We start from the raw sequence: 17,413 nt of genomic DNA, 5'->3' as shown, positions 1-17,413 counted from the left end.
TTTTCAAAACGCGTGTTATGCTATAAGAACATCGTCTGTCTGTATCTTTCTCCATTGTCGAGTTATGTCAATTTATTAGAAAAAATATGACATTAGTAAAATTGGTAAAACTTTAGATAAAAAAATTGCATATCTCCAATTTTTTGACATAATAAAGAATATGAGTTACTCTTTCAAACGCCGTGTTATCAACTTTTGAAAAAAAAGGCAAAAACGTAATTTTCACAAAAAAACAATTATAACTTTAGATTAGCTAAAGATTTTGAGCCTAATTTTACATCAAAAGTTGCATTTTTTAGCTTTAAAAGTTTCCCGAAGACAACTTTTCCGAAAAATCGAAAGCAAAAAAAGTAGATCAAAAATTCTGTTTTTTTTCCGACGAACACCCTAATCCAAGTATGTAGGTACAATTGATCTAAATCAGCCAACTCTGAAGCTTCAAAAAAGTTATTTTTACATAATTTATTGGAATAAGCTGCGCTACAACATTACATGTCAGTATTCCGTGAAAAAATAAATTTTTAGATTTTTAAGCAATTTTAATGAGATATTCTACAAACACTAAAAAAATAGCAAAAAGTGGTGCAAAATCAACCTGGACAAAAAAGTTTTTAAAAATCATCTTTTATTGATGCAAAAAAGAAAGTACAATCTAGTATTATTTTTGATATTGTGGACACGTTTCACGTTAACTTTAATTTTCCTCCTAATATAAATTCATTCAAGTATATATTGGGTCAACAGAATGCGTCGTTAATCTATTTCGTCCGAGGGATCGGCTGTATATCTGCGCCCGTTCCACACCTAGTACAACACGTGCGTGGCCCATACCCCCTAGCTCTCTTTTGCTGATCAACCCCATGTTGATTAACCAAGACCTTCCGATTGCCCACTCGTATATATAGCTAAGGGGTCGTTCACTCATAACGTAAGCATTTTTTTTGGTTTTTCGAACCAAAAACGGAGTTTTACCTAGCATGAAGAATCATTTACAAAGCAATCGTTTATGCTAGAAAATCAAAAATCATGGTTTTGGTTTATAAGCCGTAATCATATGTTACGCGAAAATTGAGAATTAACCCTCTACAACCCAAATTTTTGTTGTCGCTCAAAATCACTATTTTGCTTTCTAAAATCGGTTTGGGCATTAAAAATTTTTAATTCGCGATTTTATCAATTTCACACTTTGATTTTTTAGAATTTTGATTTTCAAGTTTTTTAATCAAATAGTTTCTTGAATCTATTAATCTTTTCTGATTTTTCAACATATTTAGAGTTTGAAAATTCCTATCCAATGCTGACTTATTGCAATTTTTAAATTTTCAGGGTTAATTTTTTATTTTCCGTGTAACGAGTTGGATAAATATTTTAGAGTGTAACATTCACCACTATAACCTTTTATTGAATACGGTTAGTTGTAGAAAAATACTAAACTACAAATATTTCACTCTTTAAAGGTATACGAGCGAAAACACGAAAGAACAAAATTGTTGCGCTAGCAAAACGGTTATGGCAGACAAAGAACTATTTTCCGATTTGATAACCTTTATTCCAAGTGTGGTTGGTATTCCAGGGTTAAAAAATTCCTTTGGAAGAAAAGACAATAAATTTGTTCGTGTTTAGCCTAATCCATACGAATGTGCATATTTACATGTGTGTGATAGATATGGGAAGTACGTATTTGGCCTACTTACGTTTACTGTTCTCTACCGATAATTCGACCGTACTAGCGACAACTGACTCCGCACTGTTCAAGACCGTACTGTAACTGTGAAATTATCATAGTATTAGGGTTTCGTTGTGCAATGTTAGATTTACCTCCCACTTTAGTATAACTACACTACTCAAATAACTATAAGCACACTTAACTCTCCTCTCAACAATTTCAAGCTAATCGAACATAAAACAAGTCATTAATTCTATCATTCAGTCATCAAAAGCCTAACATGAAATCTCACCTAAGTTTCGCACTTCTGCATTCACTACATCAGTCTTGTTTTGGATCATTTCTGATACCTATAAACAAGCCTATAATCACATTGCCGCCCATACATAGGTACCTATAGGCTGACCATTACCGATCAACTTGTAGGTGATAGATAATAAAGGACACAGGGCCGGCGCTAATTGTTGCTCGAAATTATTTCATTAATATGTGAGGTGCGTCGCAACTCCTGGGTGTTGCAACAAAAATATTACTCAATTTTCAATACATATTGTTTTATAAAAGTGAAATTTGATTTTAAACCACATTTAAACATGCATTCAACTTTATATTATTGATAAGAAAATTATTTTGAGCTTTTTAGTGGAATGTCTTCACTTGTCATAGGACGAGTTTATACAATCCCATTGAATTCCACCACTTAATTGTATCTTGACAGATACGTATTTCGACCTCAACAGTAAGGCCGTCTTCAGTGTCTCGTACTTGACTTGACTTTATATTATTGATAAACATCAAAAATTTCTCGAAATCTGATCAATTGAAAATTAAAAAAAAAAAATCAAAGTACCCCGTCTAAAGGCGGTCTTGGGCAGTAGAGGGTTAAAAGCATTTTAGAAAACTTTTACTAATATCTGACGATTCCAGGTAATTGTTGATTACCGTAGGAAAGCATACTTTGATCGAACTATGAAATTTATAGTGGACACACGAAACGTCAAGAAGGGGTGATTCAAAGTTTATAGCAAGGCCTGCGTAAAAAGCTGGATATCTAGTGTCAAATGATTAAATTGTTTTATGACATGAGATATGAGCTTCTATATAAATATTTGAGAAAATATGAAATATATGAAAATATATAACTGCATTAAGCTTTTCCTTACTTGATATCCATTAAATCGATACAAATCCTCTGTCTACCTTCCTAACTCGATATTCTTCCTTACTGTTTACTGCACTCCAAATAATCTAAACGTTGTTTCCACCTGAATTTTCAGGTACATTTTACGTGCACACGTAGCTGCAAATGCTTCAGAAAATTCAGGTGAAACTTACGTGTCCGGTGAATTCTATCCAAAACTCAGGTAGAACTTACCTGATTTTCACGTAGAATGAAATTTCTATCGGAAAATCAGGTAAAAGTTACGTGAATTTCAGGTGGAAAAAATCTACGTATTTTTTCAGGTGGAAAGAACGTGCAGATTTTTTTGGGTGTGTATATGAGACTTTATGAAATTGTTAGACAGTTAAGGGAAATATACAAAGTTAGGCAAAAACATAATAAAATAAATGAAAGATATGGAAATATATGTAATTTTGTGAGAGCTGCTCCTCATGGAATGGGACATAGCTGTTCTTTAGTAAATATTGAATTTTTTGTCTTTCTCGTACACAAAGTATACGTAAAGGTAAGGCTATATGTTCGATCCAAAACCAAACTTTTTATAGGAGGGCCGGAGACCCATAGTGTTATATACCAATCGCATCAGTTCGTATGTGTGTGTATGTGTGTATGTATGTATGTGCGCAAAAAGTCTCGCATTTTTTTTTTGGGAATTACCTCCAAACGATTTGGGATCAGAAGTTATGCCCAAAATACTTTTTTTACGCCAAAACGTATAAAAAAAGTCTCACCCATTTTTCAGGCAATTTTCTTTAACTGATTCACTCGCAACAAGTTGTATTCGATGGCCAAAATATATTTTTTTACGTCAAAAACGTGTAAAGCAAAGTCTCGCCAATTCTTCAGGCACTTACCCTCAACCGATTTGCACGCAACAAGTTGCATTCGACGCAGAATCCTGTTGTTTCCTATTGAAAATTGCCCAGACCGGACTATGGAATTAGAAGTTATGGCTAAAATATATTTTAGAAACCAAAGTTGGGCAAAAAGCTAGCTCACTTTGTGGGTACGTATCCTCAACCGATTTATTCGCAACAGATTGGATTCGATGGAGAATTCTGCCTCATTGTTTCCTATTGAAAGTTGGCCAGATCGGACTCTGGAAATAGAAGTTTGGCCAGAATAAAAAATATTATACACAAAATGCATTTCAAAACTTATTTATTTTTCCGGCACTTATCCGATTTACGCGTATCAAGTTGCCTTTAGCGGCTATTCAAACTATAGATCAGATCGAACAAAAGGCTTAAAATATACGACCGAAAAATATTATTTTTTACTTTGCAAAACTCTCTCGTTTGTGGGGCACTTATTCTTAACTAATTCACTCTCAACAAGTTATAATAGATGATTCTCCATCTATCTTTCATTGCTTAATGTCGATCAAATTGACCTTTCCCGTCAACATTTTTTATTCGCTTAATCGATTCTTTAGATCAACTTTCCCAAAGAACCCATATTTTTTGAAGCCTCTAAGTATTTCCAAAATTCTAAACAAAAATTTAAAAAGTGTTTTTTTTTAAGATTGGCCCGATTTTGAACGAACATTGTGTGAATTTTTCAGGCCAATTCACACGTGCGGCACTTTTTTTTAGTTTTCGATTTTTAAAATTGTTAGAGTCTTTAAAAATATGGGTTCTTTGAGAAAGTTAACCTTAAATAATCCAAAGAATCGCCTGAGACAATAAAACAACTTTTGTCGGGAAAGGTCAGTGGGGAGGAGGAAAATACAATTTTCTGTATGCAAAATACGCTACAAAAATTTACTTATTTTAACGGCATTTGTCCTTAAAAGATTAATTGCGACAAGTTGCATTCGATGGTATTGTTCCATTCAATTAGTTGCACAAACTATTATTTCAAGCTTAAACTGCGTTTTAAAAACTCATTCATTTTCCGAGCACGGTCGAATAAAGATATGAGTACACAGAATGCATTGATCGTATCAATTTTTTCTGCTGTCTCGTATGTCTCTATGAATATTTAAAAAAAAATGTGTGTCGTATCAATTTTTATTAGAAAAGGCGCACTGAATTTCCATGAGCATTGAAGTTGCTCCGACACACATTTTTTTAATATCCACACATTTTTTTTTAAATTGCACATGGAAATTCAGTGAGCCTTTTCTAATGACGTTTATTTATCTTAAGATAATCTTAAGTGGATCAGCGCCACCGACAATATGGAAGTCGAATAACAAAATCGTTCAAAAAGGTCTTCTATAATTTAGTTGTCTTGCCTTCAGATACATTAAATCTATTTATTCTGCAAGCATTCTTTGTAGCTCGGATGATGGAATTTTAAAACCATTTGTAAAACTAATTGGACATAAATCGGTGAACCAGGCTACCGACATCCTATTTTTTAGTCCATTTAGTCCAGATCGTAGCCAGGATGTCCCGGGAACATTTTTTACGTAGGACTTACGTCTTTCTTTACTATGCTGGCTGTCATTTAGATTTTTGGAAATCGAGAGCGTTACGCTGAAAGAGAAGATTTCGAACATTACTAGCGCCTTCAACTTTCGATGGATTTTGTAGATTTATATATCAATCGACTCGGACACTCTCCAGCAATTTGCCAATTTCATTGAAACATAAGATAATTAACGATAAGCTATTGAAATTGTCAATTCTTTTGTCATAATACGAGTTTGTGCAATCCCTGACCTGACCTGAATGACAAGTGAAGACATTCCACTAAAAAGCTCAAAATAATGTTCTTAACAAATTTCAATTCTTGTCAAAGTCAATAACAATTTCATATATAACCAATCCCATGCATTCCTAACACGGACATCAGAATGCAGTATACAACGGACCTTCGGGTCCAACGCAATATTTTCTTTGTGTATAAAAGAAGGTGTGTCTGCTGTGTGTAAGTCATTCCAGTTTGTGACAGCAGTGCGTACTGACGTTCTGCATTTTTTTCTCGTTCATTTGCTGCGTTTACGTACACAGCATGCAGTCGCCAGCAGGAGAATATGCATGAAAGAATAGGACGCATCATGTTTTGTTATTCTGTGCTTGATGATGGTCGGATGCAGTGGTGTCAGTCAGGATGCCTTTATTGGGTGGTGATCTGACTTACCAATTAGGCTTATTCTGCGTCTCGTATGAGGTGAGACGTTTCAAATGAAGTAACAATTTTCGATACCTCCCATTTGAATTACACGGTCGTCTATTGTGGTGTTTGTTGAAATCGACAATTCTCGAGTCATTTGAGACGCAGAATAAGCACAAAGCCCCCAAGTCAGCCAACTTGAATTTTTGTATGGAATTTATTCTCGTTTGTTTACGTGCTCGGGTAACGGTACCAATAGTGGAGATATTAGTAGATCCACAAAAGAAATATTTTTTTTAAAAATTGATGATTATGGAAAATTTACAGCTTTAATATCTTAGTCAATAGATAAACTAATAAAGTTGCTAACAAAAATGAGATAGATGTCATTTAACATCAACAATTACCAAATATTGCTTGCACCACTATGGGTACAATGTTCCTTTGGTGGCGGTAAAAATTAATTTTGGTTCCCATAAGCACCACTATATCCTATCCATTGAGACTCGCCACTATTGGTACAGTTGCACCACTATACTGCCGCTAACCGCAAGTCGAGCACATCTGTATATGGAGGCCCATATACAGATGTGCTCGACTTGCGGTTAGCGGCAGTATAGGAGCAAGGGAGTCAATTTTGTTGACGAAAATCAGTGTTTTTAATAGTTTTTCAAGCGTAATATTAAGATAAGTTGCATTTAACAGGATATTTAAAGCACGACGCATCAACTGAAACCATCGTAAAATGTACAAATATGATAAATCCCATTAAAACCCCACTACCTCCACTATTGGTTCTACCTCCACTAAGGGTACGGTTACCCTCCTTGGCTCGTTTCTTATTTTTGCGTTTTTTATTTTTGATTTTTTCAGTAGTAAACAGACATGTTCAATAAGATGAAAAACGTGACAGTTCCCTTAAAATAGCACATTTAGCCCAAGTCAAAAAAATTGATTATTAGAATTTTTAAATTTTAAATACTATCATCAATAAGAAATCTCGGGGCGAGCCAGTCTTGGGTTGAAAGGCTCGTTTTTTTTTCATATTGCGTTTCAATGATGCCAGCGGGCTATGTCTATTGATGATGATGACACCGCGCTTGTCACAGGCTCGGGTGATTCTTAGTTTTTTTTTATCTTTATATAAGTGATTTTTTAATTTTAAAATTAAGTTCATCACTGAATATCAACGATTCTTAGTCAACTTTTTAGAAACAAATTAAAGTATGAGTTAAAAGATAACGAGTTCTGACCACAGCAATTAAAAATATCTACCCGTTTAATTTCCGGCTCACCCACTTCTATCTATCCCTTGCTCTTCATACGTAACCGTGTATAGGCTTTTGAGCTAATTTGTCCGTTTCTGTCAAAATATCACCAAACGAATAAATTTCAATAATAATGAGCATCTGTAGATTTAAGGGATAGTTATCAAGAAAAATATTTTAATACTCTTTTACTATTATTCAATGATGGTAAAGAAACTTAAGTTAAAATTTGAATATGTCAGAGTTTGTTACAATTCATTATCAATACGTGTAAACATTGCTATTTTTCTACAATGATTTTTTTTTATTTAACTGGAAGAATTGTTATTTTTATTATTTTGTAATGAAGTTGTCGTAGCATCATTCCATATACAAATATGTACAAGATACAATGATAACCAGTATTGAACATGTCCAAATTAAGGAGGTCTGTAGAGTATTCATTCCAAATGGTTTGGAGGTCTATTTTAATCACATTGCGTTTGCATTAGCAAACTGAGCTGCATTGGATTCAACAATCAGTTTTGTTGGTACAACTAAAATCAACTTATATGCGTTTAGGAAGTTCGCTCATGAACTCCAGTGAGACCCGTGACCCGGCATAGCACCAGCCGAAACGAAATATCAACGAAAACAATACAAAAAAATGCTGCCGCAAAATAAAACGCGACCGGCCGCGCGCAGAGCCACTTCCATTAATAAACAGACACAAACTATTATGGCAAATACAAACCTTTTCGTATAGCTACGTAGTCCTACGTCAACTTTGCGTACAACCAAACTGAGCTGCACCTTTGTGTTTTTCAAGCTAACATTGGTCCCCCTTGAGGCAGGATAGGTAGGGATGTCAAAAGTCATACGAGCATATGGAGACGCTTGGTACGTTTGTACACTGGTGGATCAACTTTCTGTGACTAAACTTGTTTGACAAATTTCATTACATTTGTTAATAACATAACTGTACAAGTTTGCTAGCATTTATATGACAACTTAATTCAAGGGAATCTTGAACCTGATTACATATTGAGAAGAACCTACCTGTTTTCGGTCAACATGCCAAATACTGTTCATTCAAAGTTAATTGTCTATGTTCCGGGTATTAAGAAACCCGGATTGGAAATTAAATACTATGTCTGAAACTCGATTTATGCATATGCACAACATGTGATAGATTTAGTTCGGAAAAGGTATTGGAGGGTAACCACTCCCTTCGGTGGGGTTTGATCCGACGAAACCAGTACGCTAGACAGGTGTTTTCAGTACTAAGCTACGAAGGACCTCCGGGATGTCAAATACTGCGATCACGAAATCACCATAACTCTGAATGACATTTTGCGGCTTCTCTGCATTCAGCTCCTCAGCAATATTACATAGAACTTTTTCCAAACCTATAGAGCCGCATGAAAGTCAATTGCGCAATTATCATTGACTTTTTGTTCTCGCACTTAATAAAAAACTTTCCATCCAATCTTCCAACACTTCCATCGTCAGATCATCATCGAAACAACGCACAGGAAGAACCTATCTTCAATCAAGCAAATCCCAACCCCGCTCCGCTCCTACCTTCCCAAAAGTGGCAACAAGCGCAAAACACACCGCCACCTCAACCACTTCACTCCACCGTCTAGGGCAGAGATGTGCGCGAGGAAAGAAGCGCAGAAAAATGGTTTGAAGCACGCTACATATTTGCTACCATAACCGACCAAACCCGAAAACACAAACTCCCGAAGCTAAGCTTCTCGCCACAATTTCATCGTCTTAACCCTACATCAGCACCCCATTCGAACTCCACCATTTGAAACACGCATAAGCTGCGCGATCTGTGCAGTGACGTGACCGCTTCAGGGTTAAGCCCCAATTTCGTATCGGCTGTCGTTTTTTGCTCTACTAGCGCAACTCCTTTTTCCCAGGCTCTGTCATAGAGATCATTGAGCTAATAGATATGCGGAAGCAAGGTGGAGTACTAAGTATTTTCCGGAATTGTCGACATTTGTTTCAAACACTTCATGAAGATTAGAATATGTAATCGATTTTTTAACCTTTTATCTATGAAGAATGTTGACAAAGCTTGATGTGAGAAAACTAATCATATACTAATAACTTACTAAATACTCTCGATATCAACACTCATCTCTTCGTAGGGTCTCTACCCGTTTGTGCATTTTCGGTCGCTATCTCTCGCTCCTCTGCTTCGCTCCATCATCCGTAGCTTGTGCGGATGTTCGTATACATTATAGTTTTATTAAGCTAAATTGGCTCGAGCTCAACACGTGATACAAAGAGCACCAATCCACCATCCTACAGCTCTCGTTCATCGTCCACAAAGGTGGCGCACGATAGGGGTGGTGATCGAGTGCGGAGCGGAAGGCTGAACCGAGAAAAGTGGCACCGCCGCGCCGGCAGATCAGCACAGGCCAATGAATGGGCTGATGCTGGTCTGCTCCATTTGGTTGGTGCTGTCTCGTTCCGACTAACTGATTTGTTAACCGTTAAAGAATTATATGTATAATGTATAATGCTTCCCTTTTATAAAACATGTTTCTCTTATTCGGCTCGGAGAGCCGCACATCGGATAGGGACGAATCGAAATGCAGTAAGCGATGGAAACAGTATAGCAGAAGTTGCGACAAAAAGAAAAGCGGACGCGTGGTTGTTCTCTAACCACTGAATTAGCAGAAATAATTTTTAATAAGTTAATTGAGATTTTTAGCAACAGACATCACCAATTAAATAAAATTATCGATGTTTCTGTAGTTTTGAAACGTCATCATTATCGTATAAAAAAACTAATGAAATAAAAATATTAAAATTTTAAGAAAAAGTAGTTGCTTAGCTGGGGCATATCGCCCTCCTTATAAATAATTGCAAATACTTTTTGTGTCAATTATAAAATTTTGAATTGACAAAAAATATCTTATTCCAAAGAACATGGGAATTCATGTATATAAGTGAGTGCAAAAAAATAAAACCATAGGACATGTCTACCCAAAGTGCATTCTTTGACTTTTCATAAGAACTTTTTCAAAAAATAAAAAATAAATATCTCCATTATTTAATGGACTAAACTTTAGTTGAAAGAGCATATCACTTACTGCATTTCGCCGTCACCAATCGGCAGCTGCTCTGTGGCCATGTCTGTGTGTACGTCGCCATCTGTTTATGTGTTTTCTGGTGCTGCTGTCTCGCCCGCGCCGTGCCTCCAATCACGCTGCGGTCGCTCCTCCCGTGGTCTCCCATCCGCACTGGGCCGTATAATGTGTGGCTCGACTCGTGGGAAAAATAATTTTTAACTCGAAATTCCCACACTGTTTTCGTGTTTTTTATGCACGGACAACCATAGCAGCATGGGCCCCGCGAAGCCGAAGAAGAAAACTTCTGCTGGAAGAAGTGGGGAAATGTAAGCCTTATGGAGCAAAGTGGTGCTGCTTTTTTGTGGCTCGCCGTGATATAGGGGCTCTTATACCATTGGCACCGCCGTATTGTTGTTGTTGTAGCGGAGCGCACGTGGTCTCCGGCCCCGGCAGAGGGACGGACGATGATTAGTTAGTCAGTAGGCAGCGCGCTGCGCACCACACCCCGGCTCACACGAGGAAGGAGAGGGCTGCGCTGGGTGGCGATGTGTCGGATCGCGCTCGAAGCATGCTGGCTATCAGACGCTGATCAAAGCAACCACAGTGAGTGCGAGTGCGCGCGCGGGTTCGTTTGGTTGCTGACGAAGGCATCATACAATGCACGTTCCTTCTATTATGCACGGAACGTGGTCGAAAAAGAGATGCTCGAATGAAAAGGAATTGGTTTTCTTTGAAGAAGCATGCCTGAATTAAATTATTATTTATGACATGTGATGCTCAATACTAACTGAATGGTTGACAGATATCCCATCATAGATATAGTTCCTTTATCTAATAAATATGATTTTATGAACGATGAATTATGATTTGCTATGAACAATAAACGGTACAATCACTTTGAATTTCTTTGCTTATGTCAGACAAATTCTAGAAGAAAAATCACATCACATACGGTGTTCCAATGGGGTAATATTAGAAATATATCACTGAAAAAACTACCAAATTAAAGCTAATAATCTTCTCATATTTGTCATGGGTAAACATGAATGTGCTATCGATGGCTCTAGGGCAATTTCCTTTCTGTTTCTAAGAATATTCCATATATAAATTGTAGATTACAACGACTACAGTAAAAATACATCATTATTAAAATAATTAAAAATTATTCATAGAAAATGTTGCTGCTTGCGAAAAAAGAAATCAGAATCTCATATGTGGAGAATAAAGTGGGGAATATAGTGAGCCTGAAAAAAGCATTTGCAGTTTTTGGTAACATTGATAAATAAAATAGAATTTAAATTAAATTAAATGATAACAAAATTCTATTGTAGTAAGCATTTGAAATGCCAGTATACTAAGAAGCTAATAAGAAGAAATTTGAAATTGAATCTCAGTAGGCTTACAGGGAATTCTAGATTGTTAGAAGGGGACAAAGAAAATAAAATGAAGATCATTCAGTGTTCGTTTCTTGAGGCGTGAACACGCCATTTGTTTGCAAGTGTCCAATGCTTATTTGCAACAACAAAAAAAGCAAGTTGGAGAACGGATTTGCTTGGCTACGACATCATAGTGAATTAAATAACCGTAGAATAAAAAGAAATATCGGTTTACAGATCTTAGGTTTTGAATTCTTTTACCTCCGTCTGGGCTAATATTATGAATAAACCTGAGTAAATACTCTTTACTCTGATCTCTGTGAAGATTCACAGAGATTTGCACCAGCGCGCTGATTCGCACCAGCGCGCAGAGAAATTTGAGTGAAGAGTATTTACTCCGTTTTATTCATTTGGGCTATTCTATCAAAATAATTGATTCTGGTCAGCGCCGTAGCGTACACTTAGTAGGGTTGGCCCCCGCCAACCCAGCGTCGTCCTCAAAGTTAGTTATGTTAATAGAAGGGCATAAGTAGTTGATATTCACTTATTTAGAAACCACCCTAGCAGCACACATATTGCATATACTCAATCACAATCAAGTTGCTGTGAACATTTTCGTATGATTTGTGTTGCTTGGGCATGTTTACCTCTGCGTATCCACAAATATCACAGGAAATAACATGTATTTATGGGTAGGTAACGTTGGGTCTGAAATCACAATAATAAGTAATGTGACAGTCTGAGCGTTTTGAACAGTTATATGAACGCGTACTCATAATCGAACGCGCAGTAATTTAATGATTTATCGGCCGCGCCAAGCAGAGCCAAACACTTCCTCCAATACTCATTCCTTGAATATAATGCGCTGATCGATGGAGTTTTTCTTTAGTCGAGGGTGCGATAACATATTGTAGTAAGGATATTTCAGAAATACACGCTTAGACAAATCAGCAACGATTATTGTTGACAAAAAGCCAATAATATTACCCATTTAGTCAAACTTATGATTGATTGAATTGACAATAAATAATGTTGAACGTGAATTTCGAACCGTGGACCCCACACTGCATTCAAGTCACTGGCGCCGGGATTGGATAGGACAAGTAGGACATGTCCTACGTATGAATATTCCTGGGTGGGACAAACATAAATTATATACTTCGTTTGAAACGAAAGTTTTCGAAACCTTGGGAGTTTCTGATGAAACAAATTTAGGACAATTCTATTTATTTACCGGTTACTTGCCTTTCCGTGCAATGGGCAGCAAAAGAATTTGTTGAGAGCTGATCTTCAAATTCTAACTCGCAACAAATCCAAATTTTTCATAATTGGCGACTTCAATGCTAAACACCGTTCATGGAATAATTCTCAAAGCAATTCCAATGGTAAAATTTTATTTGAAGATTGTTCTGCAAGATATTATACTATTCAATATCCCAATGGACCCACTTGTTTTTCTTCCAGTCGAAATCCTTCTACAGAAAAAATATTTTAAGCTCTTTTTAGTGGAATGTATTCTACCGTCTAAGACGAGTTTAGTACTCTCCTCTTTATTCCACTAATTATTTTGTTATCTTTGCAGATACGTATTTCGAGATACGTATACGAATCGAGTAAAGTACGAGACACTGAAGACGACCACACAGTTGTGGTCGAAATACGTATCTGCGAAAATAACAAATAATTAGTGGAATTAAATGGAGAGTAAGAAACTCGTCTTAGACGGTTGATCATTCTACAAATGATTTAGTTTTAACGGATTCAATTCAGCTGTGTAGCCAATTAGTAACTCTTGCTGACTTTGACTCGTATCACCTTCCTGTGACGTTTGAAATCTCACAAGAAACCATTAACAATCCAATCAGCTCTACTTTTAATTATCATAGAGCTGATTGGGAATATAAAACGTATATCGATATGAATTTTGATGTTGATATTGCTTTCGTATCTTTGACACAATTTATTGTCGAAGCCAGAGGCATTGCAATTCCTAAATGTGAAAATAAATTCAACTCCATTATTATTGACGACGATCTTCAGCTACTGACCCGTCTTAAAAATATGAGGCGAAGGCAATACTAAAGAACTCGCGATACCGCGTTGAAAGTTATTTGGCGAAATTTGCAAAATGAAATTAAAGAACGTTTGGCTATTCTGAGAAATACCAACTTTGAGAATAATGTCTCGCAGATGGATCCCTGTTCGAAACACTTTTGGAAATTAACGAAAATTCTTTAAGGTCCAATTCTAGCGCTTAAAGAGGGAAATAAAATGTTATTACCAAATGGCAAAAAGGCTCAAAAACATGCTCAGCAGTTTGAGAGTGCCCATAATTGCAGTCTAGGTCTCACTAGTCCTATTGAAGATGAGGTCACACGGAGCTTCGAAGACATTCTCAATCAAGAGAATGTTTTTGAACCTTCTTTGGAAACTAATTTGGAGGAAGTGAGATCTATTACTAGACAATTTAAAAATATGAAAGCCCCGGTTGATGATGGTATTTTCTACAGGGTGTTCAATAAGTTCGAAAACACTTTCAAAAATTGTTTAAAAATTGAGATTAAATTATTCCTTTTCCCGGTTCCATTTCATTGCAAGTATTGTTTATAAGGAACGTTTGTAACATTTCTTTGGGAATGTCCTCTATTGTGTATTTCTTCACGAGCTTCAAACGTTTCTAAAGCCCATCGCAAGCGGCACGTACGGTCTGCATGGGCATTTCGTTCCAGATTTTGAGAATTACGTCTTGAACTGGCCCAAGTTACTGACCATGTATTCGTACAGCTTTAATTTTTTTTATATCTTTATTAAAGAGGCTTTCAGTCCTTGGCTGGCTCACCTCCAAAATACAGCTTTAACATAATACAGGACCAAACAAGAAAGTTAAGAAGGTTCAAATCCGGGAAGCTGGTTGCAAAGTTTTGTCCAAAAAGTCGACGAAATTGTCCTCATATTAGGCTTAAATCGCATTTTCCGTGTATAAAAGGTTATCGTCCTATTGGAACACGAAGGGCTCATCTCCGTCTTAGAACTGGGCCACGGGGGGCAAAAATCTTCCCCAAAACCTCAGTTTTGTAGTACGCCGCAATGATTGTCAGAATGTCAACACCACAGACATCCGTTAGCGTATATATACCGCTAACGCTGTCACAAATACTAATGGGCTATGTTCATTGGGCTTACAAACACAATGATTAAACTTATGTATTCGAATTTATTGAACACCCTGTACTTATATTAAAAAACCTCCTGAGAGCTTTTTATCCTTTATCGATCACATGTTGATAAGATAGCAAAACGAGATATGGACATGTTTGATATAAGAGACGATAATATCAAAATTTTGCACTAAAATATCATGAGAATATCAAGGGAAGCTATTTGTAATAAGTGATCAATATCAAGTGCCATTAGTTTGTTATTATCCATAGCATATCTTGACATTTAAATGATGTTACGGTGTAATTTGATAATATTGTTGGCTGTTCTTTTATCTCTTATATCAATCAAGTTCATATCATATTTTGTTGATCTGTTCATGGCTTCTGCCCGACTATTGACTCATATTCGTTATTCCCTCATTCGTGGTATGGTTGCTGTGCGAAATGGAGGACGTTCTAATACGCACTGTTTATTCCTGTTGTACATATTAAAAATCAACTCGAGCTCGCAACTATCCAAGACGACCAAGACGCAGTTTTCCTCAAAACGACAAGGCAAAAGAAAAACCTACTTCCGGATTGCGAATAGTCGAAGAAATATAAGGCTAGTTTATGGATAATATTGCCAGCAGAATACAATATTAACCATAAACTAGCCTCATATGTTTACGACCATTCGCAATCCGGAGCTAGGAGAGCCGTGTCTTTGGCGGTGTGCAACGTGACAGTGTGTGGCGATGAAGGATGAACCACAAGCTCGCACAGCTGTATGGCGAACCCAGCATCCCGAAGGTAGCCAAAACCGAAATGGTACGATGGGCAGGGCATGTTGCAAGAACGCCGGATGCTTCCGATCTGGCAGGTATGGGACGGCGTGAAGCACAGCAATCAAGATGGGCTGTACGGGTACAGAATGATTTGATGAACGTGGGTACATTCAAGGATGAAGAAATGCGCCCTTGAACCGTGTATTGTGGCTTACAATCGAAGGATTGTTAGTTCAACATCTACTAGTGAAGATGCAGGGAACCCATACTTCCTTCATAGATGTGTTAATGGGTAAGGTGAATAATAGGGAGCTCTATTCCTCAACTGGCCAGTGGACATATATCAGCTTCCACACTGATATTCTTCCCTCCCCCTTCATACGGGAGCTTGGCAGAAGGAAGGTCGTGTGATATGTGCCATCACAAATATTGCCCTCTGCTCGCTTTCAAATCGACTTCTATAAAAACATTCTTCATGCCTGCCGTATCCTAACGGAACTATCAATTCTATACTTTCGCCTCTAATTCTATCATGAACATGTACGTCCAAGTTTGGAAGATGATATTAGCATTTCCAGGCACAGATTGATTTTCATCATAAGATAGCCGTAACAAAACTAGATCTAAAATTATGTAGGTTAGGCGAAAAATGTGTCAAAATAATTATTATGAAGACCGAAATTTTCCACATTTTGATGAAAAATCTTCGGCGAGGCAAAACGCCCTAGTGAAACTAACCTACAATGTACTACGCGTCTCCACGCACTGTCCATACCAAAATCAATGTTGACACGGCAACGACGCCAACGCGTGCGTGGTGCATGGTTCCCAAAGGGCTGCCAACTAAAAGACATTTTGCCTCATGAGTTTTACGGTAATAAAATATCACCATTTTTTTACTATGAATATTATCAATATGATTGAGACTGTCTGCTATTTTAAAACGGAATTAACTAACTATATTGTTTAATTGTTGCATAAGGTAAAAATGTCCAAGAAAATTGATACAGCTAAGACATTGAAGCTGTCTTTGAAATGATAAATGAAATAAATTACCAGCAGAAAATAGATGCCGTACGAGGAATGCTTATCCGCCAAAAAAGGAGATTTGACCATTTTGGCTTATACGTCAAATATTTGGTCATGGACAGATAAGGATCTAGAAATAAATGATTTGTTTATCGGTTTAATAGGTCAGTCCTACACAAATTATGGAGGAGTAGATAATCGAAAGATAATTGAACATCAACAGATTGAAAGCCGTTCGCTAGGGCGCGAACAAGTAGGATAAGACGGTATAATGCGCCCCACTTGGCCAAAACTCCCCCCTTAGAAAACTATAACTAACTAAGGGTCAAAATCAGTTGGTACCTATAAATATTTGTAAAACCATCATACTATGTGAATGTGGAAGTATTTTTGTATTACATAATGAAAATAATAGCAAAATACAAAACGTTACAGTTTTGATGTAATTTTTAATGTTTGTTTGCTCAACATTCTGGAGCGACTCTAGCATACTGTCCGCAAGACTTGCACTAGAACACTCAGTTGGGCAACAAAATAACTTTTCTCAGTGGTTAATATGATATAAAATTGCTTCCATCTTCAAAAATGTAACGTTTTCAAAAATATGTTTCACTGGTCAAAACGCCCCAGTGTTGGCAGGACGATATGCCCTTACCTTACCAACTGAACACAAGCGCGGCGAGCTTGCAGCAGTTACTTCAAAATTATATGGAAACTATTACAATGTAATTCAAATCTGCTTAAATGGACTTATGTTGGTTTTTCAATGTCAAACACATAAGGATTCGTAAACTTTTTATCATGGGACTGATAAAATGCTAATGAAGGG

This window comes from Armigeres subalbatus, chromosome 3 (assembly GCF_024139115.2).
Source record: "Armigeres subalbatus isolate Guangzhou_Male chromosome 3, GZ_Asu_2, whole genome shotgun sequence".
NCBI lineage: Eukaryota > Metazoa > Arthropoda > Insecta > Diptera > Culicidae > Armigeres > Armigeres subalbatus.
This window is presented reverse-complemented; position numbering follows the sequence as displayed.